This window comes from Geotrypetes seraphini, chromosome 4, assembly GCF_902459505.1.
Source record: "Geotrypetes seraphini chromosome 4, aGeoSer1.1, whole genome shotgun sequence".
Classification (NCBI taxonomy): Eukaryota; Metazoa; Chordata; class Amphibia; order Gymnophiona; family Dermophiidae; genus Geotrypetes; species Geotrypetes seraphini.
This window is the reverse complement of record NC_047087.1, coordinates 268,948,921-268,975,971: the sequence shown is the minus strand read 5'-3', so window position 1 is coordinate 268,975,971 and position 27,051 is coordinate 268,948,921.

Sequence of the window (27,051 nt, the reverse complement as noted above, 5' to 3'; positions counted from 1 at the left end):
TCGCCGGGCAGGAGGACTTGGGCTCCCTCCTGCCCTGATTTTTGTCGGGGGGGGTGGGGGTGGATTCTGTAACCGATGTTGTTTTTGACAGACACCTGTTACAGAACCAACTTTTAGGTGAAGGACTGGCCCCTCCTTCACCTAAAAGCCCTTGTTTTGGGCATTTGGGACTTAGGCTTTTATTAGGTTGATTATATGGTATAAGTTTAGATGTAGTGGTGGTCTGGGCATTTAAACAGCTGAACGTAGAGGCAGGCCATCAGACTCATCTACTGTCTCAGCAAATTTGACCACATCACTCCCGCCTATATAGACTCTCATTGGCTTCCGATAAAAGCAAGAACTCAATTCAAGTTCTATTGTCTGCTGTTTAAGATAACCCATGGAACTGCCCCCTGTTACCTAAACAACCGCCTAAACCATTACCGCTCATCCAGATCAAGAAGAACTCAAAACCTATTCACCTTCCCACCTAATAATGGAACCTGTCTTAAGAAACTATACGACAGCCTTCTAGCGACACAGGCAGCAAAAATTGACCCCACAATCACCAAACTAATGATCAATACAACAGACATCAAAGTGTTTCGAAAAGAAATCAAAACATTTCTATTCAGAAAACACGTCATTACCAACTAATATCCTCCCTTTATGCACAAGCTCTCCCTCGATAGAATAACACATTAATTCAATTCTTAGAACCTTTCCTATCATACATACTCTGATTCCTATATAAACATTTTCCACACTATCCAATAAATTTCTTACTTCATTATTAGGTAACTTCCAATCTGTAAACCGTATATACTGATAATCTCCACTATATTCTGTTATCACTTGATTCCCTTGATATGTAATTCTCAAAATTGAATCCTCTACCACACCATGTAATGTACACGAATCACTGCTATGTAATTTATCTAGATAATCTATATTATGCAATTCTTTTGGTAATTCCTATAATTTGTATTCCACCTTGAACAATATATAATGTATAATGTATTCGAAATTAATTTTACTATGAACTGTTTTCTTACCTTCTTCTACTATATGTTTATAACCTAACTAATTTATTCTTCTCAAGTACTTTAGCAAGAATGTGAGCCTTTGGGACAGTCAGGGAACTCTAAGTACTTTCTCTTCATCTTAATTAATCTTACTTAATGCATTTCTTCTGTTTCTACTGTAAACCGCTTAGAACCTCACGGTACAGCGGTATATAAGAAATAAAATTATTATTATTATTAAAAAAACCTCCTTTTGGATGTGTTTTTTTTTAATGGATATTTTCCCTGCTTCTACTTTCAATGTTTATGGCCTTCGGCCAAAAGGGAACTTAGATGTTTTTTATGATTATGCCACTCTATCTGTTTTTTCAAGTTTCAAGTTTATTATAAAATTTGATTAATCGCCTATTCCAAATTCTAAGCAATGTACAAATTGATAAAAATTATAGTTAGGGGAAACAAACATAACTAACAAAAATACTAAATCTACTAAACATTAAAAAACTAGCTTATACAAACATAATAAAAACACAAGGAAAGGCTAGGGAGGAAATACAATTTGATTATAAAGAAAAACAATTAAAGTTAAAAACAATAGGAAAGGGAAAGGGAAAACTATCAAAAGATATATAGATGAAATGAGAGTCATAAGCAATTGCAATTGCCCTTGATTTTATCCTTGTAAACCACTTTGATTTAACTTTTTGTTAAAACTGCAATTTATCAAATAAAATAGCTATAACTGTAAAATAATTGAGGTATCTCCACATTCAATTAATAACTCCATCAAATGCTTAACAAAAATTATGGGAAGTATACACTGGGGGTATGCTGAATGAGTATATATATTATATAGATTGAATTTGGTGTTAGCTAAGTTATTTGTAATTTTACTCTTCTCCCTTTGTTATCAGATAATTGAGTTGAGTGAAGCTAAGATGCCTTTAGAAAATAGAATAGCTACACCATTTTTTTTTCCTAATGCTGCAGAGAAGGCCTTAACCTCAAACCGCATTAGTTAATTTTCATGATTCCCTGTGAGATAAATTTATCTTTTGGAGGAAGATAATGTCAGGCTTTTCTTTTTTAAAGTAAAGGACAATTTTCTTTTTCTTTTGATAGGATTATTAAGATCTTTCAATTATTTTCCAGGAGCTAGGCAAACTGAATCATAATAGCCAGTAATCTGTTTATAAGAATGAGTAAAAGCTTCAATAACATTTAATCATGTCTTCTATAAATGAATTGCTGAGAGATTGTGGCCTTTAGTTTAGAACATAACCACATGTAAATAGTGGTATTTTGATGTATATTGCATGTAAATGGTGATTTCTTAAGAGCCTCTATTTACACCATGCTGAGATTTCAAAGGGTGTGTTTTCAGCATGGCTTGGGTGGACTAGAAATCTGAATATGCATTCTCCATTTTACAAATGTTCCTGTTGGTTTTTCAGCAACTGAGAGAAAATTAGAGTTTCTATAAATATGTTTATTTCAGACAGGGTTACTTTCTATTATTATTATTATTATTTTCACCTTTTAAAATAATAATAATTAAAATTGTGGATGATGTACTTAAATGTTGCCTGCCACTCATGTGTATGGGTTTGTAAATTAGGCAGGCTACATGGGGAAGTTGAGATATTATTGTTTGCTCTTGGAAGAGCCGACATTTCCATAAAGAAGCTTCTGGGCTGGTGCTACTTATTGTTTCCAAGTGTATATTTGTAAAATGGCTTCTCTTGCGACATATGCTGGAAAATGTATGTGTACTCTTGCATGTCTTTATACATATTTTACAAAAGGTTCTGTATTAAGTAGAGCTTTTTGTAAAATATCACTAGAATTTATCATATCCTGACTTGGTCATCTCAATTCTGGTCTTGAAATTGTAGTGTATAAAAAATGGGCCTTCACGTGTCTATTAGGTATTACCTGTACTAATGAATCCTGAATTTTATTTTAATAAGAGTTTGTACATTGGCACTGCCTATAGTTATAGGCAGAAACAATAGCAACTAAAAACATATTTGTGTCCCCTGGAGATCCATTTTGAATAGCTTCCAGAAGACTATATTCCATTGTTAATCTGCAATGGGTACCGATAAGCTTAAAAGAAAGTTTTCAGCAGATTGCTGCTTAAAAACTTTCCACTAATTACTTGATCTGCATATCAGAGAATATAACATACTCTGTGCTGTGACATAGTCACCGAGGCGTAAAATCTATATATACCATGTATCAAAAAAAGATCCACGAGGAAAAAGAACAAAGAACTGACGTGGCTCACTGTAGAGGTGAAGGAAGCAATCAGAGACAAGAAAACTTCATTTAAGGAATGGAAAAGGTCAAAAATGGATGAAAACTGGAATAAGCACAAACGACATCAACGCAGGTGCCATAAGGTGGTAAAAAGGGCCAAAAGAGACTACGAGGAAAAAATAGCCAAGGAGGCAAAAAACTTCAAGCCGTTCTTTTGATATATTAAGGGGAAACGACCCGCGAAGGAAGCGGTGGGACCATTGGATGATCATGTAATAAAGGGAGTGCTAAAGGAGGACAAAGAAATAGCAGACAAACTGAACACATTTTTTGTGTCTGTATTTACCGAAGAGGATATACACAGCATACCGGAACCAATCAGATTATATGCTGGAAATGAAGACGGGAAACTGACAGGGTTGACGGTCAGTCTAGAAGAGGTATGCAAGCAGATTGATAGGCTTAAGAGTGATAAATCCCCGGGACCGGATGGCATCCATCCTTGGATCATCAAGGAACTGAAAGGGACTATAGCTAAACTGCTTCAACTGATAGCCAATCTATCGATCAAATTGGGAAAGATTCCGGATGACTGGAAGGTGGCGAATGTTACGCCAATCTTCAAAAAAGGTTTGAGGGGAGATCCGGGAAACTACAGACTGGTTAGTCTGACCTCGGTACTGGGAAAGATGGTAGAGGCGCTGATGTAGAACCACATCATTGATCACCTTGATGGACACGGTTTAATGAGGACCAGCCAAGGCAGATCTTGTCTGACGGACTTGCTACACTTCTTCGAGGGAGTAAACAGGCAGATAGACAAGGGCGACCCGGTCAACATTGTATATCTGGATTTTCAGAAGGCGTTCAACAAGGTTCCATATGAACGACTACTTCGTAAAATTGTAAGCCATGGAAACGAGGGTGACATACTCACGTGGATTAAAAACTGGCTGGAGCATAGGAAGCAGAGAGTGGGGTAAATGGATAATACTCGGACTGGAAGAGTGCCACCAGTGGTGTGGCACAGGGCTCTGTGCTTGGACCCGTGCTCTTCAACATCTTTATAAACAATCTGGACATTGGTACGACAAGTGAGGTGATTAAATTTGCGGACGATACGAAGTTATTCAGAGTAGTGAAGACACAGGGGGATTGCGAAGATCTACAAAGTGACATAATCAAGCTCGAGAAATGGGCATCAACATGGCAAATGAGGTTCAATATGGATAAGTGCAAAGTGATGCATGTCGGTAACAAAAATCTCATGCACAAATACAGGATGTCCGGGGTGGTACTTTGAGAAACCTCCCAGGAAAGAGATTTGGGAGTTCTGATCGACATGTCGATGAAGCCGTCTGCACAATGTGCTTGCGGCGGCAAAAAGGGCAAAGAGAATTCTAGGAATGATAAAGAAGGGGATCACGAACAGATTGGAGAAGGTTATCATGCCGCTGTACCGGGCCATGGTGCGCCCTCACCTGGAGTACTGCGTCCAGCACTGGTCGCCGTACATGAAGAAGGACACGGTACTACTCGAAAGGGTCCAGAGAAGAGCGACTAAAATGGTTAAGGGTCTGGAGGAATTGCCATACAGTGAGAGATTGTAGAAACTGGGCCTCTTCTCCCTTGAAAAGAGGAGACTGAGAGGAGACATGATCGAAAATTCAAAATATTGAAGGGAATAGACTTAGTAGATAAAGACAGGCTGTTCCCACTCTCCAAGGTAGGGAGAACGAGAGGGCACTCTCTAAAGTTGAAAAGGGATAGATTCCATACAAACCTAAGGAAGTTCTTCTTCACCCAGAGAGTGGTGGAGAGCTGGAACGCTCTTCTGGAGTCTGTTGTAGGGGGTTTCAAGACTAAGCTGGACAAGTTCCTGCTAAACTGGGACATACGCATGTGAAACTGGACTCGTTTAGAGCACTGGTCTTTGACCTGGGGGCCGCAGTGTGAGCGGACTGCTGGGCAGGATGGACCACTGGTCTGACCCAGCAGTGGCAATTCTTATGTTTTTATGTTCTTATAGTGAAATGAAATAACAAATCCTATATGCATCACTGTAGCTATCTTCATGTAATATAAACCTTCTCTAATATAAAAGTATACTAAATATAACTATAGACAACAATTAACACAGGATTGTAGTGATAACCACAGTATATAAACATAAGAAAACTAAATAGGTTCCTCTGTTTTGATATATGAGGGAGTGCTGAAAAGTTCTCAGCCCAACCAAGAAGTGAATGATGTAGATATGGTTCAATCAATGATCTGAAACCATGTCAAAAAAAACATAGAATTTTGTTTCTGCAAATTGACGCTTAATGAAATAAGATCACTCTTTTCGACTACAGTGGCAAAAATAACATTCAGAATTTAGGATGTTGGTTGGTTGGGCTAAGAACTTTTCAGTACCCCCTTGGGAATCTTCTTCATCGATGTTCAATGAAAGTATATCACAAAATATAGTTAAAAGAAAGCCTATAAATTTATAAAAATTCTAATAGAGAAACTTATCTAAAAGTTAGTCAGTACCCAGGCCTCACATCATTCCTAGGGTCCCCAACCTGATCTGCATGGCCATCAGGAAGGAAATTCAGGCTGCATATATCTCTTGGAATAGATGTTTTTAGATTATTTTTAAAACAAATGTATGACTACTGAATGGACTGAATGGACTATGAAAGTGTGTTTAGCAAGCAGAGATTCCTTGTTGGAGCATATAGAGTTAGAAAGTGAGCTAAAATAAAAATGCATGTTTGTCCTATATTATGAATTTTATGGACCAAAGCCAAGATTTTAAATCAAATCCTAGCCTATACAGCAAGTATGCACTATGAAGAGATGTAGCATGATCAAATTCATTAGCATAACATCAATTTGACCACTGTGTTGGAGATGCCAACTCTTTCATATATAATCCACAAAGTAAAGCATTACAATTGTCTATGCATGTGAGAACAAGCGCTAGAGTAAGGTCTTCAAAACATAGTGCTGGAACTACAGCTTTAAAAAAAAGCATTTTTGAACCACAGAGGATACGTGTTGCTGACATGTTAATTCTTAGTTTAAAATGATTTCTAATATTTTCATAGAAGTAACCAGCTGTAGTTTGGGTTTATTTTTAGGATTGAAAGTAATTAATATTATGTTTTCTTAATTACACTTTCTGTACAAGATGATATGCTTGTTAAATAATGTGAAAATTTATAAATAAATAAATAAATAAAAAATGAAGTAACCAGCGGTAAGGAGAAGCCATTAATAATAAGTATATATGGTAAAGTTAGCAGGCCCAATTTGAGACCATGGAAGGCAGCCCAGCTATCTCCTGCAGGATGTGGTGATCCCAGATATTCAATGCTGGGGCTGTATCCAGCTACCGATATTGAATATCTGGGTCCAGGTTCACTGTCGAGGACTTAGCCAGCCAAGCTGATAGACCTGCATTTTATGTGGGTCTGTGTAGCCCAGTGTCTCGCAAACTGTGTGCCGTAGTATGCTGCAAAGAGATTCCACGTGTTCTGTAAAATATACATTGTGTATACAAGTCTGTCAGTACCAGCACTGGCACCGGTGCCTCTCCTTCTCTCTGTCCCTCCCCCCCGGTGTACCGCTGTAAATGTAATTTTAAGGTTATCAGATGGAGGGATTTCCAAAACCTGGCAGTTTGAGTTTTGGAAGGCCTCTGAGCTCAAGGCCGGGTGTGGAGGGTCTCTGAGCATGCACAGACGTCAATGTAATGACATCACACACATGCATGTGAAGTCGTCGATTGATGTCCATGCACGCTCAGAGGCCCTCTAGATGCGGTCCAGAGTTTAGTGTGCTGTAGCTAAAACATAGTTTGTGAGATACTAATCTAGCCACTAGCTTTAGCCAGCCAGCCACTAAATACTGGCAGTGACCGGCTATGTCGCGCAACATAACCAGTCACCAGCCAATCCGAGGAACTGGATATTCAACGGGAGGGTCTTGGGGTTGATGGACTAGCTTCATGAAAGGTGAAGGCTACCTATAGGGGAGAGGAGTGATTGTGAGAAGGTAATCAGCTGCCCTGACATAGACTGATGGTAAGAAAAAAACAAATGGAAATTAATTATGTGTCTCAGTTCATTCAGGACCAATAACATTTATTTTGTGAAAAGCAGAACAACCTGAAAATGGACTAATCCACTGGTTGTTTCCATTCATTTCAAAGTGAACGTGCATCCCTAAAGCTACTGCCCTCGAGGGGTGCTGCTATTCATTCAGCCTCTTTATCCATCTTTACATCATTATCCATCATTACCGTACATCATTATCCATTATTACATCATTATCCTTCATTACATCACATCCATCATTACATCATTATCCATCCTCTTTATCCATTATTACATTCAATACATAAACATATTTTTTTAAGTTGTGAGACAATTGAATCTACCATGGAGAATTTCTCCCCATGAAAATCAACTCTTGTGTTAAACTTATGCACACTATCTTATTGTATCATCATCCTGAATTTGCCCCATTTACTTTGTGTAGCCACATGTACGCTTTCAAGCTTGGTAACCACGTTAATCAACATCAGTTGTGTAGAAAAATGAGACAGCAATTGAAGAGGAGAATTACAGTTTATTCAACCCAATGTAAATAGATAGGGAATGCTTGTAATGTAACCTTTCTGCTACATTGCTCACAATAGTTTTCATGCAGTTATCAAAGCCTACCTCAGGGAAGACATATGCTGGCAGGGAAATTAAGTGTGTAATTTAGTTTAGATTGGACAAACTCCAGCATCCAGTAGTGTATATCAATAAATCTGTGCACACTTTTTGATGTGTGTGAAGTATTAATCCCCAATGATCATTATACCCTAACACAAATACAATTTTTCTCTGCAAATATAAAATGGTTCCATCATGGTAATACTTAGGATAACTAGAATATATCATGATATCATAAGAATATAAGAACATAAGCAATGCCTCTGCTGGGTCAGACCAAAGGTCAATCGTGCCCAGTAGTCCGCTCACGCGGTGGCCCATCAGGTCCAGGACCTGTATAGTAATTCTCTATCTATACCCTTCAATCCCCTTTTCCTTCAGAAAATCATCTAATCCCTTCTTGAAATCCAATAGCATACTCTGTTCTATCACTCCCTCTGGAAGCGTATTCCAGGTGTCCACCACCCTTTGGGTGAAGAAGAACTTCCTAGCATTGGTTCTGAATCTGTCCCCTCTCAATTTTTCTGAATGTCCTCTCGTTCTTGAAGTTTTTGAAAGTTTGAAGAATCTGTCCCTCTCCACTTTCTCTATGCCCTTCATGATCTTGTAAGTCTCTATCATATCCCCTCTAAGTCTCCGCTTTTCTAGGGAAAAGAGCCTCAGTTTCTCTAATCTGGAATTTAGATAACTTTTGTAAACATTCTAAACTGTGAACGTTTTTTTTTTTTTTTGGCAAATGCCATTTCTGAGACCAAGGTGCTCATTCTAAAATCAGATGGATGTCTTAAAATGCCTTAAAAATGTCTGTCTGCCAAAAACATCCAAATCCTGATTTTGGAAAGTCAAAATTTGAATGTTTCACACTGCAGTTTGTTCAAGGACATCTAGAAGAGATTTCTGAACAGGAAGAAAATTTAGGGCTCCTTTTACTAAGCTGCGATAGTGGTTTTAGCGCAGAATTGCCACATGCACTAGATGCTAATGCCAGCATTGAGCTGGCGTTAGTTTTAGCCACGTAGCGCAGATTTAGCGCATGCTAAAATTCTGTGCGCACTAAAAACGCTATCGCAGTTTAGTTAAAGGAGCCCTTAGGCCTAAATTCTCTATTACTGCGTTTAACTTAGGCGTGCTTTGGACGTCCGCTGCAAGTGAATAATTACGGAGTTAAGGGTCTTAATTGATGTTAATTGGGTAATTAACGACACATAGACGTCCCTAGGTAGTACATAACGAACTAACGTCTATTGAAAGCATAGTCCCGTCTGCAGCTCTGGACGTGGGCGTTCCGTGGGCGTTCCGTTGGGCGTGCCAAGTGGGGACGCTAGATAGGCGCTACTTGGGCGAACGCGTGCGTCTAAATCTCGTGAATTATGTAGACGTAAGAAACCCTGGTCTAGCTTGGATTTCAATGCCGTTTCAACTATCGTAATTGCGGCTCTTTGTTACACGCGAGGCAGACGTCCGCTGTGTTTTTCATCAATAATTCCAATAGTGAATTTCAATAGGTATATTTCATCTTTTCTCTGTCCGAATAAATATAATGACACCATAACAATGGAACACATTATATTGCATGGATAACAAACCACATTTCATCCCAAACCATAATATAATTTTCACATGGCTTTTACAACCCCCTTTTTTGTCTCAACAAACAGCACTGCAATCGGCTCTCTTTTGAAAGCAAAGAAAAACCAGCACACATTATCAGCACTTAAAAAGAGAATAAACAGATACACACCTTAACAATCCAGCTTCCCTCATTGCAAAATGGAGGTGTTCAGTTGCACAAAACTGACCTCATTGTGACCTCATCAATCTGCATCTTCCAGTAATATGCCACAATTAAAAGACGTGGTGGGTGTTGAACCCACAACTTCTGGATGTTAGCAGCACAGGCTGGGCTCCTAACCGATAGAGCTACAGCTGCTTGACTGAACTGTCCGTGCTTCATTAGGTATCATATCAGGATGAACTCAAATAAGTTTAAGCAAAGGAATGCCTAAAGATTTGGAACGTTTTCAAGTAGAAAACAAATATGAAATATGTATTAAAGAATTGCAGCACAAATAACGCCTAAACGGAACAGATTATTTACAGTCCTATATGCATTAGTACAGTGCTTAGAATGAAGATTAGCGTGTGAGAAAAACGGAGCTCCACCTCACATGCATTCAAGCACACTTGGGAATATGGGTTTGGGGCTCAGTGAAAGCAGCGCTTTTAGCCATTGAGCTAACACTCTTTTGTCTCAGCCTACTATGACATTATAGCTAAACTCCTTTTCCCTTAGCACTTCACTAAGATATGATATGACAAGGGAGCCAGAGGCATTGTAGCTGTGGGTCAGTGAGGAAAGGCACTCTCTACCAAACTTCCGGGCTTTGAGGGTTCAAATCCCAGCCTGTATTTTACTTGTGGCGTATCTGCCTTCCAGGTGCACTTTGATGATGCTTTCCACTTCTTATAGGAGTTGAATATAACATTTCTCCATTTAAACATGGCATACTTTGTTAGTTTTTATCGTGGTAAAGTATACATTTCTGAAATGGTGAAGAAACAATAAGCGGTATAAGCAAATCCAAACTGCTGTAAGCACAAGAAAGCATGTGTAGCTCAACATGCTAATGCTCCTCTTCTGAGCTCTGACCTCTGAAACTCCCCGGTTCGACTCCCACCTTTGCTCATTTTAATAAGGTCCTAGTTTTTTCCTATTAGATCTTATAACATTTCCCTTTGCAGGCAAACCTATTTTCAACTTACCATGGCTCGGACATCCTACGCAGTGATGAGAGCACATTAACCAGGCGATCCACAAATGTCATCTTGCTGTCAGAGGAAAGGTTTCTCTCATCACTGCTTAGGATGTCCGAGCCATGGTAAGTTGAAAATAGGTTTGCCTGCAAAGGGAAATGTTATAAGATCTAATAGGAAAAAACTAGGACCTTATTAAAATGAGCAAAGGTGGGAGTCAAACCGGGGAGTTTTAGATGGCAAAGCTCAGAAAAGGAGCATTAGCGTGTTGAGCTACAAATGCTTTCTTGCGCTTATAGCAGTTTGGATTTGCTTATACCGCTTACTGACGTTGTATATTATTGTTTCTTCACCATTTCAGAAATGTATACTTTACCACGATCAAAACTAACAACGTATGCCATGTTTAAATGGAGAAATGTTATATTCAACTCCTATAAGAAGTGGAAACCATCATCAAAGTGCACCTCGAAGGCTGATACGCCACAAGTAAAATACAGGCTGGGATTTGAACCCTCAAAGGCCGCACGATTGGTAGAGAGTGCCTTTCCTCACTGACCCACACCTCCAATTCCTCTCGTTCCCTTGTCATATCATATCTTAGTGAAGTGCTAAGGGAAAAGGAGTTTAGCTATAATGTCATAGTAGGCTGAGACAAAAGAGTGTTAGCTCAATGGCTAAAAGCGCTGCTTTCACTGAGCCCCAAACCCATATTCCCAAGTGTGCTTGAATGCATGTGAGGTGGAGCTCTGTTTTTCTTACACGCTAATCTTCATTCTGAGCACTGTACTAATGCATATAGGACTGTAAATAATCTGTTCCGTTTAGGCGTTATTTGTGCTGCAATTCTTTAATACATATTTCATATTTGTTTTCTATGAGTTAAATCAAACTTCAGAGGGCTTGGACAGGTGTTGAAGAATGATCCAGTTAGGGGGGGATGTTTTTGGTGGGGGGAGGGTGTTCAGCATGAGAGAGAACAGGTTGCATTAACTATTAGACAATGGGCTGCACATAATAAAAGCTGAAGCAAAATATTGATATGTAAAGGCAAGGCTAAAGAGTTACCAGGTGTCCTGGCTGAGAAATGAATATAACCTATTTGCTAACCTTACTCAAGACTTGAACCCCCTGATGTATGGACGATGAAAAAGCAATGCCTTAAGGCATAGAGCTATAGAGGTAACTTTGTTTAGAACATAGAGCTTAGAGATGTGAAGGAAATGACTACAACGTCACTACAGCTGTATATTGCAAAACCACATCCAATGCACATCCAATTAGATTTGAATCCTAACGGTTTCTATGACGTCCGCCGCTAATTAGGCGTGCTTAGTATATAGAAAGCTTTGGCACAGCCATTTTGCCTATGTAAGACCCCCTCATGTGAGTTGGTGTTTGTGGTGTTCTGTTTCCTCAATGATGAAACTTTGTGCTATGACTTGCTTGTTCTCCTTTATACTCCCTTCTGCCTTTGACACTCCTCCCCACCCCCATTATCTGTATTTCCTTAGTTTATGGATTTTTCTGGGTGTTGGTGTGAGGGATTGTTGGGGACTTAAATTTTGTGTTAAGTGTGGAGGGGAATAAATTGTTAGGGAAAAGAAGGGGCCAGGTCAGGTTACACACAGATGCCCACACCCACCACTCTCCCTGCTTTCATAATGTCATTGTCTGCCCCACCTCCATTTTCCATATCTGCAACTCTCCATGCAAGAAATTCGATTTTCGCTTTGAAGCCATGTTGCAAGGTGTAGCCATCTTTTCAGGCTACTTGTAGAACACGTTCAAACACACCCCCTGTACAACAACCAATGAGGTGTGATGGGCGTGGTTAGGAAGCGGGCTAAGGAACCGCACCCGAACGGCGCCCAATAGGCATAGAGAAAGTTTTCCTGCTATGATGACGTCACACGCTACATAGGCGTGCATGGGTATAAGAAGGTCCAGGTGAGCAGTGTTTCCTTTCTATTCTATCCTATTGCTTATGCAGATGTTTGAGACTTTACTCTGTCTTAGTCTTTTACATTTCTTTCCCTATCTCTGCCTCCCATTTCCCTCTATTCCACAGAGCCATTAATACTGGCCATTCTAATATGTTGTTTTATCTTTTCTAGAAGCAGCTCAGATAGTAAGTCCAGGTGAGAATGATATTTTGTAAGCTACTTTGAACTATCATAGAACTAAAGAAACCAACCAACAAAAACTGAGTTCTCTTTATGTCCTTTCATTGTGTGCTATTGTTTATACTAGTTATTTTATTTCTGATATCTCCTACTCTCCATTCCACAGGGCTGATAAAAATGACTGAGAAGACTGATAAAGACCATGCTGGTATATATTTTGCTGGTACACAAATGGATATGTAAATAAAATGGATGTGTTCATACATCTGAGAGGGTTTACTCAGAGTTAAAGTTAATTCTTTGTAGAATCAAATTACAGGCAAATTAAAATCAGGTGAGGAATGGTTCTGTGTACTAACTCATTGATAAGAATAGGTCGGGTATGTTGGGGGGGGGAACACTGCCATTCAATGGATATCCAATCAACATGGTTCAGGTGGAAAACTCCTAATGAGTGGCTAATGGCTGCCATTTTTAATAAGGAGTCTAAAGGTATGTTAGCAGCTCTGTTACTTCTAGGTGTGTGTTCTGCCACAACTTCAGTGTTTAATTTAGGAGACATAGGTCTTTGTTAACAGTTTCTCTCTATTCTTCATTTCAGACCAGAGCAGCAGCTCAGCACACCAGTTTGCACCTAGCCAAACAGTTGTAGGTGAGAATATATATGGTAACCTTTATTTGCTTACTCTACTATTCTTCACTTGAGTCACTCTTCTGATGAGTGAAATAAATGTTTCACACTTCTATTGTTCTCTTCACACAGGTATCCTTGATGACTTTCAGGAACAATAGTAAATTGATATTGTTGGCCTCATAGAACACCATGGCACGCATTCCTGCTGTTATATGCACACAAACTTTTTGTTTTCAGTTAGTCTATTCCCTCACATGAGTTCTAAACAGTAGCAGTGGAGGATTACAGGTGATACTAACCCACACCATCAGCAAGTTAAGGTTATTGCCTTAACACCTATACCACGGTGACATCTAAGCAGCTCAACATATATGAGGTTAACACATTGCTTCAGGGAAGGGAGGACCTTTGGGGTTGAACCCCCCTGTTTGTGAACGTTGTGTAAACCAGCTTCTCCTCTTTTCAGTTTTCAGGTGTCTTACACAGGCAACTGCAGTATTGTCAGATGGAGTTTTTATAGTACTGAGAGCAGTGCAGCTGTGAGCATCTTTGTGGTTTCCACACCTGCTTTACCAAAATAGTGTAGCTCAAGAACCAGGAGGATAGATTGAGGGATCTGGCCTTTACTTCCATCACCTTCATTGAAAGGAAGAAAAACCCACATGTCTCATTTGGATTCTCCTGGTGTGGAGCCAACTCTTACTAGAAATAACCCTATTCCTTAACAACAAATCTACCACAGTGACTTATATTCTCTTCCTTATGTAGCCATTTACTTTGGAACAGGGACTGGCTTACTTTGCACATCATAGCTGAGATGTCGTCATCTACCTACAGTTGCATATACCCTTGCATTCACTTGCTTTTTTCCTAGATTCTGCAATGATTTGACATCAGAGTGGCTAGCAGGTAATAGAATGAATGACAGACCCCAATAAAGATTGTCAAACTTTCTATATGTCACCTTGTTGTTATAGTGAAAAGGGCCCATTCAGCAGTCCCTCCTGAACCCCTATCTACCTTGGACTCTGTCCACTAAGCTGATGATGCTACAAGGCTAAAACCACACAGGAAAGTTTAAAGTAAATATAAACCAATATTTTTATTAAATTATTAAAACTTTTAAAAACGTAAACTTTTTAAAAAAACTATTTACATATATAACATAACATATAACGCAGGGAAAAAGGGTGGGTGCCCCCCAAGAGCAGCTTGAGCTACCTCAGGCGAGGGGGGCGGAAGAGGTGCAGTCATTGAGAGGGTGTATGGCTGCTGGCACCATGCCCTCTTTCGGCTATCAGCCGCAAGAGGGCATGTTCCATCCTCTCCACACACCCTCTCAATACCTGCACCTCCTCCAAGATGGCAGAGTAGGCCGCCATCTCCCTGGCCACCCCCTCCTGAGGCTGGTCGGGCTGCTCCTGGGGGGGAACAGCAAGGAAAGGGGGTGGGATGGGAACAGGAAGGGCAGGAGAGTGAGGGGAAGGGCTATGGGTGGGGGAAGGGGAAGGTCCAACAGGGGATGGTGGTGGTGGTCCTGGAGGTAGTGGTGGGGCAGGCGGTGGGGGTCCAGGGGGCAGTGGTGGGGCAGGCAGTCCAGGGGGCAGTGGTGGGGGCAGTGGTGGAGGTCCAGGGGGCAGTGGTGGTGTGGGTGGTCCTGAGGGCTGCCAGGCCTCCTCCTCCTCCTCCATCTCCGCCTCTATCTCCTCCTCTATCTCCTCCTCTTCCTCCTCCATCTCCTCTTCCTCGTCTGCCGAGGACCAGGGTGGGGCTCCCTCCATCACCTGCGGGGCCTCCTGAGGGGGTGCCTGCGCTGCTGCTTGACAAGAGAGAAATAGGATACAGTCAGATATGTCCACAACACTTTTGAACATGACATTATTTACTACGTTAATTTCTTCAAATGCTAATAACAGGATGCAAAGCACCTACTCCACTGTCAACATCAAAATGTAGCGTAAGTAAGTGAGGCAAGTAGAACACCATAAAGCCATTGTGACATGATATCACAATAGCAGCTTTACTGCAGATTTTATGATTAAGAATGGTTTACAGCTACTCAAGCATTTTCATTTATTTATTCTGGTAGGCTGATCACAAAGAAACACACGCTGGACTCATTACTCACCGGCTTCTGCACGCAATTCCTCCCTCACCCCCTCAAGGAAGGCCCGCTCCTGGCGCCTCAGCAGTCGCCCCCTTTTCCTGAGATCCTCAACCTGGATAATAGAGAGAGAGAAAGAACAGAGAGGGAGGGATATGATGAGTGCCATCTAGCACTATGGCATAACATGTTTACTTAAGTATTGACCTCTATAAGCACATAAAAATGGAGTACACTGCCCTCCAAGAGCCCCTATCCGCTTTGCTGTCTGCCTCCACCCCCTTCTGCCACATGTTTTACATGAATTTATTCACGTACTCCAGCATTTCCCCTTTCTGTGCTGGAGGCATCGCTATCTCTCTACTGTACCTGGGACAGTGGGGGGGGGGGGGAGGGGGGGTGTGTGAGGTGATATGGACAGCATCACAAGGAGGAGGTGGGATTGAACTCACAACCCCAGGGTGCTGAGGCTGTAGCCTATCAGCACTGCCCCACATTACAGCATGTCCTGGTGAGCTTACAATCATGCAGCAGGGGCAATAAAATAGTTTGGTCAGAAGGAGCAGCGTGGCTTGAAACCCCTGACGTCAGGGTACTGACGCTGTCACTTTAAATGTCATGCCACTATCTCCCTAGACCAGCAGATTGATACAGGAGTGTTTAAGGTATTTGAAATGACATAGCAGCACTTTGGGAAAGTTGATGTCAAGATGTTTCGATTACAAATGTGAAGCTTGTGACCCAAAAATTAGTTGTGTGCATGTTGTGAATGGAATAGATGCCTTCTAGGAGCTGAATTTGTCATTTGAAATCCTACTACTGCTCCTTTGGGATGTGCTTTAATTTCAGTATTCAATGTAAAAGATTTATTATGCACAATTGTAGTTTTTAAAAGGAATCAAAATTTACCCACAAAAACATGAACAATTTGATTGAGACAGGTTTCCATCATTACATTTTACATGATTATTTGTGAGGGCCTGACTTGGAATACTTACTTCCCTGGGACAGGAGGCTCTACGATTGTAGCGCCGGGTCAGGCGGGTCCAGGAGTCCCTGAACTGCAGGTATGACCTGCGATGGCCTGCCACTCTGAAATAGTGGTGCTCATGCACTAAAAAGAGCCTGGCCAGCAGCCTGGAGTCTTCAGTGGTGAAGTTTGGCTGTCTCCTGGCAGCCATTTTAGGAGAAATAACTGCGTATGAAGAACGGGCGATTCTATGACGTCACAACGCATAAAAACGCGATGACGTGTTTGTGCCGCTTGGGCGTGCTTGCAGCAGCCGCTCCGCGCTACATCAACACTATAGATTACATCCTAAACCACGCCGATATAGCTGTTATACAAAAAAGTACAGCAGAACGCTTAGAAGCTTACCATGTAAACCTAATGAAACACAATGACAATTTGTAAATTAAATAAATGAAGATTGGGAAGTGAGGTTCACATATTTTAGCTTAGCTATGCATGGGTGGGTGGAAAAACAAAATCATATTCTGTCTTTGGTAACCTTAGTCAGGACTTGAACCCCTGACCTTTGGGGAAGATACAAGCAGTGCTTTTAAGCACTGAGCTATGTTGGGGACTTGGGAATGGGAGTCTCCAGAAATGGCTTTAGGTACAAGCTTAGAAGCTTACCATGTAAACCTAATGAAACTTCACCTCCCCCCCCAAACACAATGACGTTATAAATTAAATAAATGAAGAGGTTCACATGCTTAGCTATGCATGTTTGGGTGGGTGGAAAAAAAAAATATTATGCCTTTGGTAACCTTAGTCAGGACTTGAACCCCTGACCTTTGCAACATACATGCAGTGCTTTTAAGCACTGAGCTATGTTGGGGACTTGGGAATGGAAGTCTCCAGAAATGGCTTTAGGTACAAGATTTGACAAGGGGTAATCATTGCAAGTATCTACAGGTGTATTTGATCTGAGAACACCCAATGAACGTCCAAAACGATTTTAAAATTCTAACGGCTTCTATAATGTCAGATGCTACTTTATGGTTAGGGTTAGGGCTACAGTTAAGTAGCTCGGTAGCTCAGTTAGTAAACATGCTGTACCAGTTATCCATAAGTTGTGAGTTCAACTCCCAGCTTGTCTTTTACTTGATTATAACATGAGGGGTTTATGCTGCAGGAGTGTGTTGTTGGGGTGTTGCAGGGGTGTATAGGATGACAGAGAATAGTCACTTGCATTTTCTACAATGCATTTGAATTTCTTAAGATGAAACCTTAGTGAGCCGGGGAGGAAGGTCCCCGCAGCCTCGCACCTCAGATGAAAAGGTTAATTTTTGAGCGATCTGGGACAGTCTTCAGCGACTCAGAGCCCTCCTCCCGGCTGGCCAGAAGGAGGAAGCTTTGGCGGTGGTGATTTTGGTGGTGAGGGAGGGAGGGAGGGAGGGGGGGAGTCACCTGGCTGCTGCATCTGCACTCCTGCTGGCCACAGACCTACTGATCACAGAGCAGAGATCACAGAAGCACGCAGGTATGTGCGCATGCGTGGCTAGGGTTTATATATATACACGTATCGCATCTAAGTTTCATCACAAACACATTAGCAAGACTATACACAATACATTACAAAGTTGAGCTTGGGTTTGATAAAATAAACAGCATAATTTTGACTCTGTATTACATTTATTGAACCATACTTAAGAATATGGGTGTTGCATCCGTGACAACAGTGCTTTACACCATTGAGCTACCAGTCTTTTGCCTCAACTGACTGTGATATGATAGCTAAGTAGAGTATACTTTAGCACATTACTAAGGTATGCTATGACAGGGGAATTAGAGACACAGGTGTAGGTCAGTGAGTAAAAGCACTATATCGATCATCTGTAGGTTGTGAGTTCAAGTCCCGGCTTGTCTTTTACTTGTGGTATATCTACCTTCCAGGTGCACCTTGATGATGTCACAATGAGATCAGCATTGTGCTGCTTGCTATTTCCTCTTCCTGTGAACTGGAAGCCACATTCAGGTTGAATCTGTGTTTTGATTGTGTTTCTTGTTGTGAAGAATGAGCTGATAGTAGGAATGTTTTAAGACCAGGAGAGTGTTCTTTGGAGCAAGATATCACTTCTAAACTATCCTCTCTGAAATAATGTCTCTGGCAAATCGAGAGAAAGCTTATTGGATGACTTAGGGTGCCTTTCCTGCCAGTCTTTGTGGAAGTTAAACGAAGTTTATAAAAAGTCTATATGGTGTTCAAAGTCCTATCCTTTCCACTTCTAATAGGAGGTGAGTATGACATTCCTGTATAGCTTTCTGTGTAGCACACATCTACTGGTTCCCACCTTCCATTACTGATAATGTAAGTTCAACACCCACTCGGTACGTTTCATTTTCTAGTTTTCCTTTGAAACATAACATATTTCTTTTCCTTGTATTAATGGTAAATTGTACAATTCTGATACAGTGTTTTAGTTATGTTTTTCATCATCCTATACTTATCAATGCTGAATGTGTGATAATAAAGAGTATATATAAAGTATAATTTTTAAAAAAAACAAATAACAAAAAACAAACCCGTACTCACGTCTATCACGGGTCCATTAGAGACGGTTCAGAAACCTGCGTCTATTTTGCGCACGTCTATTTTGAGGGACGTCTATTTTGCGCGACGAGGGACATCTATTTTGCGCACGTCTATTTTGCGGGACGTCTGTCTCACGCCTAAATATAGTTAATTGGTATTTACGTTTACCGGACGTCCAAAGCACGCCTAAGTTAAACGTACTAATAGAGAATTTAGGCCTTAATGTCTACAAAAGACTTCTTTTTTAAAAAAAATCTAGACCTGTTTCAGTCACATTCAAGTTATAAAACGTTGTTTTAAATAACTAGCTGGCCACTGGAGGGATTAAGGCATGCCCCTTCCTTAATCTTCAAGTGGTTGCTATCACCCTTTCTCTCCCCTGAAAGTGAAACTGGGAAGAATAACAGTGATCGAGGAGTAGATGAAGGCTTTTTAACTTCTCGAGATTACAGATATTTAAATAGAAAAACACCAGTGACCTCTACTTTCTATGTCTTGCCAAAAATACACAAATGTTTGACAGATCCCCCTGGGAGACCTATTATGTCCTCTAGGGGTTCATTGTTAGAACCTCTGTCGACATTTGTAGATGAATTCCTGAAACAGGAAGTTCCGAAAATTGACTCCTATCTTCAAGATTCAAGAGATGTCATAATAAAATTGCAAGAAATTCCCAGTGAATTGTTTCCTTTCACTCTGGCTTCCTTTGATGTCACTGCATTATATACTTCTATTCCCCAGGATGCTGCCCTGAACATCATTACTGAGGTATTGGACAAGAGAGAAAGACCTCATGCTATTCCCACGGAATTTTTATCCAATCTGGCAGAGATTACCATGAAAGAGAATTTTTTTTATATATGACCAATTGTATTATAAACAACGAAAAGGGGTAGCGATGGGGGCGGTATTTGCCCCCTCTGTCGCCAATTTATATATGGCAAATTTTGAGTCATGCTGGCTTTCGCATTCCCCGTTTGATAAAGAACTATACAGTTGGCACAGATATATAGATGATGTTTTAGTTTTGTGGAAAGGTGGAGAAAAACGTCTTCAGGATTTCCTTCAATGGCTTAACAACTGCGATGCAAGTTTGCACTTCACGATGTGTTGGTCTAATTCCAGCATCGAGTTTTTGGATCTTCATATTTCTCAAAAAGATGATCAGTTTATATTTGATGTTTTTACTAAACCTACTGACAGAAATATGTTTTTAGATTATCACAGTTGCCATCCCAGTAGTTTAAGAAATAATCTTCCTTTCTCTCAATTTTTGAGATTGAAAAGGAATTGTTCGTCTAAAGAAACTTTCAAAAAAAGATCTAAGGAATGGATAGCCAAGTTTGTAGATAGAGGCTATCCTCAGACAACTCTGAAGAGAGCCCTGAAGCGAACTAAACATTATCAAAAAGAATGGTTGTTTCACAAAAAATCAAAAGAGATGACACATGATGATACCATTATGACTTGTGCACTCCGTTACTCTAACGATGGGAATTGTATTGCTCATATTTTGAAAGAGAACTGGAAGATCATGGAAACTAGTCCTCTGTTTGAAGATGTCCACCTTAGAATAGCTTTCTCTAGGAATAAGAACTTAAGAGACATTCTTTCTCCAACTGTTTGCAATATAGTTAAGCCACTGAGCCCGGCGAGGGTTGGTTTTTTTAAATGTGGACATTGCAGCGTTTGTAAAATCATGGTCTCCCAAAGTGAATTTACTGATCCGGTTAATGGGAAGATTTATAAAATCAAACATTTTTTAACATGTTCCACGGACCACATTATTTATGTGATTTGGTGTCCGTGCAACAAGTTATATGTTGGGATGTCCACAAGACCGTTTAAAACGAGGTTGGGTGAACATAAATCAAACATCAAATGTTGTAAACGTAATGCACCCTTAGCTGAACATTGCATTAGGATGAATCATTCTTTTTCCGACTTAAGAAGCTTTGGGATTGATAAAGAAGAACAGCATATGAGAGGGGGCAATAGGCAACGGAGGTTGCATCAGCGGGAGTCCCGATGGATATTTAAATTGAATACGACAAAACCAAATGGGTTAAATTCTGGGATTGACTGGTATTCTTTTTTCTAAGTTTTCTATATTTTCTCTAAATTTTTTCTCTAAATTTTTTAAAATTCTTTGTTTTTTTCATATTCATCTCTGATTTTTTTTTCATATTTAATGTAAAGTTTTGGATTTGTTTAGTGAGTTTTGCGTAAACAAAGCGCATGCGTATGTTAATTTTTAGAAGGGAATATAAGACGCAGGCGCGGCGTCTGTAGCTCGCCAGCGCCATTTTGTGTTAATACCTATACTGTAGCACAGTAAGTACATCTGTCTTAGTCAAATTAAGTTCTTGTATCACATTATTTGAAATTTAAGTTTTGATTTTTGTGTTGTTGCTCTATTGCAGTTTCTAACTAAAGACCCCTGAAGAAGCCCTTTATTTGTGGCGAAACGGGTCCCGTAGGGCGTTCAGCCATATTATGAGCAACCGAGAATCATAAGCCAGCTCTTTATAAGATAAGTGCAAAAAGTCTCTGGATATTTATTCTTTAAAAAAAAAGTTATTTATTTATTGTACCTAGCACTTTATATGAGCTTGCATGATTATGGTTTTTGCATAAAAAATACCGACTCTATGAAAGATATCTTCTACCTGTGAAAATGGTTCCAAACACTATTGTGTGAGGACAGCACAGATCTCTGAGAGCGGTATTGTAACCAGCAAGGATTGACTTCTGTTGTAGTCCTCTTTTGTGTTGGTTGGTTGTTAGGTGATGTCAGGGTTATCAGTGATGTTGGGGGGTATCAGTGATTTCAAGGGAGTTGGGGGGTCAGTGATGGGGGGATGTTGTGAGGAACAATGTAGACTGAGGACAGGCTCTCTGTGGAGGGGGGCTGTGGGGATTGGTCGATAGGAGGAAGAGAGGAATTGTAGTTCTCCTTGCTGGTTCAGCTGATCCTCACAGGGAAATCATCGATCAGCTGAGCCAGCAGGACTCCACAAAACCAACTCAGCTGATCGGGATTCCCTTGCTACGATCACCTGATGGCAAGCCTTTCGGACAAGGTGGTTGGGTATCACGTCTGAAACCTGGTTTTTATTCATTTTTCATGTGGACGTCTTTATATTAGAGAATGGCCTAAAAAAGATAGACATACTAGGGACCAAAACATCTAGATAGGTTTAACTCAAAAGAAAAAGATAGATGTCCTGCTGTTTTGAAAATGGGCCTTTTCTCTACTGGATTTCTGGATGTCTGTCTCAAGATGTCCAAACTCAAACTTAGACATCCTATTGAAAATACCCCTCTATGCATGTATATATGTATACAGTATATACTGTATATTCAGGGCTTCCCAGAAATAGAAAAATACCTACTGTAGCTAAATATATAAGATACCTGCAAGCCTGAAAGTTATTGAAGTAATGTTTATTCAGGTGCAGTAGATATTTTTCATGAGGGGTGGGAACACATTTAAAGATAAAGGCCCTCTTTTACTAAGCCACCTGAGCACTAAGGGGCTGATTCTATAAATAGGCATCCTGATTGTAACCGGCGGTAATTGTCCTACCACCATCTGGCAGCCAATCAGGACACATGTATTTTTTTACACTGTAGGCATTTGTCACGAGTCTAGGGAAACACGTAGGTTCACCTAAGCTCACCCAAAGTTGGGCATGAGTGTGGTTTCACCCAGAAGTGGTCTTAGGCACCTGGGCCAATCAGTGCCATAGGCCGCTCCATGGTACATCACTGTAGGAGGGGGCTTAGGCATCTGTGCCAATCAGGGCCTTAGGCCTTCCTCGTGGTTTTGGAGAGGCATGCCAACTTGGCTGATCGGAGATTCCCGTGCCGCATTCAGCTGAGGGCAAGGGATCCCTTGATCAGGCAGGCATGATTCTGTAACCGGTGCTGGTGACATGGATGCTGGTTATAGAATAGTGTTGGATCATTTAGTAAAATGCTATCGTGTCTTAGTAAAAATGGGGGAAAGAATTATAGTGGGGCTTGAAAGTGTGTCTTTTCATTTACAGTCTACTGCACTAACCACCAGGGATATCTGCATTCTGTGGCTGTGAGGCCATATTTTTGAAAATGATGCCAGGGTTGTTGTTGTTCAAAAATGGTTGTTGTTGTTTTGAAAAATGGTTATTCATTTTGAATATTTTCAATGCTAAAAAAGTACATCTCTCTGCCGTAATCGAACAGGAAATCTAGATGACTTTCCCGTTTGGTTATGGCTATTAAATTGATAGGGGGTTTGGATGTTATAAGCAAGACACTTGTTTTGGACTTAGATTTTTGTTTTGTTTTTTTAAATGCAACTCCAAATAGCATTATCACCGCCTAAATTGCCTCTCATAAAATAGAACCATTTTTATTACTGGTTCCAAACCTAAGGCTTGTGGGCTGTTCGTGGACTGCAAACTCAGTCATACAGCCTACAAATGCACAATCAGCATCCGAGGCATTGATAGGAAACTTCCTGCATCACAGTCACTACTTCTCTGATAAAAGGAGCCATGTGAGCTTGTGAACCAGCAGAATGTCTTTCTCATCCTCATCCTTTCTCTCTAGCCACCAGTTCCCTGCCCCCTTACTCCTGGAGTAGCCCAAAGGTTCCTCACAGAACTGCCTATGAATCCTCAAAGCAATAAAATTGGCCCCGGCAGTAGTATGAAGCAGTGAAAGCGTTAGCCATATTTAATGGAAAACAAGGCATCAGTCTTATAGGCTTGGGGAACATAAAGCCTCTGCCACGTGGCTTCAAGGAACAGTTATAAGAACTTCAGAGGTGGTAGAGGGAATTGGGAAACTGCTGGGAAAGAAGAATGGGGAGATTTTTTTTCACTCAGAGAATAGTTAAGCTCTCGCGCGCGTTGCCAGAGGATGTGGTAAGAGCGGAGAGTGTAGCTGGTTTTAAGAAAGGTTTGGACAAGTTCCTGGAAGAAAAGTCCATAGTCTGTTATTAAGACAGACAAGGGGGGTTTGGCCAGGTACTAGTAAACTGGATTGGCCATCATGAGAACAGGCTACTGGGCTTGATGGACCATTGGTCTGACCCAGTAAGGCTATTTTTATGTTCTTATGAATACTGGGATAGGCCTGAAGGAGAAAAAGAGTAGGATTATCAGTTTAGAGAGGGAAAAGGGGGAAACATATATACAAATAAACACTTTTTCTCACAAATACCTTGCTCACCCCAGCCTCCCTACTCAAACAAATACACACATTCTTACCTCAGCCCACTCCCTCCCCCAGACAAGAGGATCAGGCGGTCAGTAATGTTCTCAGTGACAGGCCCATAGCTTTGGAATGCTTTACTTGCGTAATGAAACATCACTGGACAGATTCAAAGGCTCCCTAAACAGTTTTCTGTACAGGGATGCCTTTTAAAACATGAACTTTTTTCTATTTTTGTTCATATCACTATTATCTTACCCTTTGATTTTTAGACTCAATGATGAAACCTCTTTTATATTCAATATCCTTAGAATTTTTGTTTTTTTCTATTTTATCCTTATCCCATCCAGTTAGGTTTTTCCCCTGTATGCTCTTTCTTTACTATAACTATTGTAGTTCTTCCCCTTTTCCTCTCTGTACCAGTTTTGTCACTTATATGCCTGTCTAATATTGTGTCTATGTATAGTACTGTCTTCCTCGTTTTAGATTTGTAATACGCTTTGAATCTGCAATCTGTGCAAAATTCTGCGGCACAACTCATCTTCTACCAACCTCGCTACACTCATGTCGCCCCTCTCCTTAAATCACTTCACTGGTTCCCTACCCACCTTCACATACAGTTCAAGCTCCTATTGCTGATCCACAAGTGTGTTCATTCTGCTACCCCTCAAAATCTCTCTTCCCTCTCCTTATACTCCTCCCAGATAATTTTGTTCCTCAGATAAGCTGATCTTAGCTGTACCCTTCTTCTCCACTGCCAACTCCAGACTTCGTTCCTTTCATCTAGCTGCCCGCTAAGCCTGGAATAAATTACCTGAGACAATGTGAATAGGGATGGAGGAGTGGTAGACCCTGATCAATTTTCAGAGGATTGTGTATGTGAGGAGCTAGCTAAATTAAAGGTAGGCAAAACGATGGGCTGGATGGTGTATATCCAAGAGTACTGAAGGAACAAGGAAATTCTGGTGGCTCCACTAACTGACCATTTCAATGCTTCTCTAGAACTGAGAGTGGTACCAGAAGACTGGAGAAAGGCAGATGTGGAAGTAAGGAAGAAGTAAGGAATTACAGGCCAGTAAGTAAGATTAAGATATGTAGTGTTAATGGGAAAAACTAACTGCTTTAAACATGGGTAAGCTTTCTCAATATGAAAAATGTTGGGGTCTATTACAACAGTATCTTGACTCAGCATGTTGAGTTGTTCTGTGTTAGCTATGGGGAGAGGAAATGGGTAGGAGATTCCTAGGAGCTTGTGAGGGATGTAATAAATTTGGAGATTATTATTACTATTTCTAAAGGTATAATAAGGGAGGGTGGGAAGGGGATATATAGTTGGATTTAATACAGTCTGGAATAGGTCTGTGAATGTTTAATTTAGAATAACTGTAATTGCATAATTCTTTTGTAACTGAAAAATATTTTTGAATGCCTTGTTTATGTACACTTGTAACTGTGTGGTAAAAGTCTGTTTGTATTGCAGTTCTCTGAAGTACATTCACATGATAATTCTAATAAAATTCAAGTCAAAAAATGCAGGCAAACTCTCAGCCACACTTAGGATCCTTTCTTTGTGGCTAGAAATCCAGTTAATCCTAGGAATACGCATTTGACTATTTTGATCAGGTACTTAACTTTTCAAAAAATATATATATATATATACTCCTTAGCTACTGACATATGAGTGTTAAAAAAATTCTTAGATTTTATAGTGCATGAATAAATCTAGGTATTCATAATTAAGTTCCATATATGCATCTAACTGACCCCCCCCCTTTTTACAAACCCGCAAAAGTGGTTTGTAGTGCAGGCTGGCACGCTGAATGCTCTGCGCTGCTCCCAACGCTCATAGGAACTCTAAGTGGGTGGGGAGCAGCACAGAGCATTCAGCGCTCTGGTCTGCGCTAAAATCCGCTTTTGCGATTTTGTAAAAGGAGGGTGAATTTGCTAAATATTGGAAAAGCTGAATCCCTAGTTAGCCCCCCTTTTACAAAACCGTAGTGCGGTCCTTAGTGCTGGCTACGGTTATAACAGCTCCGATGCTCATAGGAATTCTATGTCCCACCAGATGTACACCGGAATCCGTACAAATCTCCAACTCCTCACATTCAATAAATGCTGCCCAGCTCCTCAGAAGTACCACCTGGGCTCAACATTCTTCATTGCCTTAGACTTTATGTACTACCTCCTGACTGGAGCCAATATCCAATTTTTTAATATTAAACTTTAATTATTACCGTATTTTCACTCATATACCGCGCACCCGTGTAAAACGTGCACTCGAGTATACCGTGCGGGGAACACAAATTTATGTAATAAAATGTTAATATAGCGCGCACACACGTAAACCGTGCATGCTAAAACCTCCTCCCGCTTACTCCGAACCAGCATCCTCCCCCCCCGCTGGCGTCACCCCCCCTCCCCCTCTGATCCGAGATAATCTGATCCGGCATTCTCCCTGTGAACCGGCATCCTCCCCCCGGAGAGAGTGAGACCAGAAGGCTTTGAGCATGCGCAAATGCTCAAAGCCTAGTCCAGCCCAGCAGAGGAAGAAGGAGGATCTCTCTCGCACCGCCCAGCCCAGCCCAGCCCAGCCCAAACCAACGAGGGAGGATCTTCAGGCACTGGCACTGGCACATGCTGTGCATTGGTGCTGGTGTCGGTGCCCAACCGGGTAAGAGTTATCTTTGCGGTGCTAGGGGGGATGT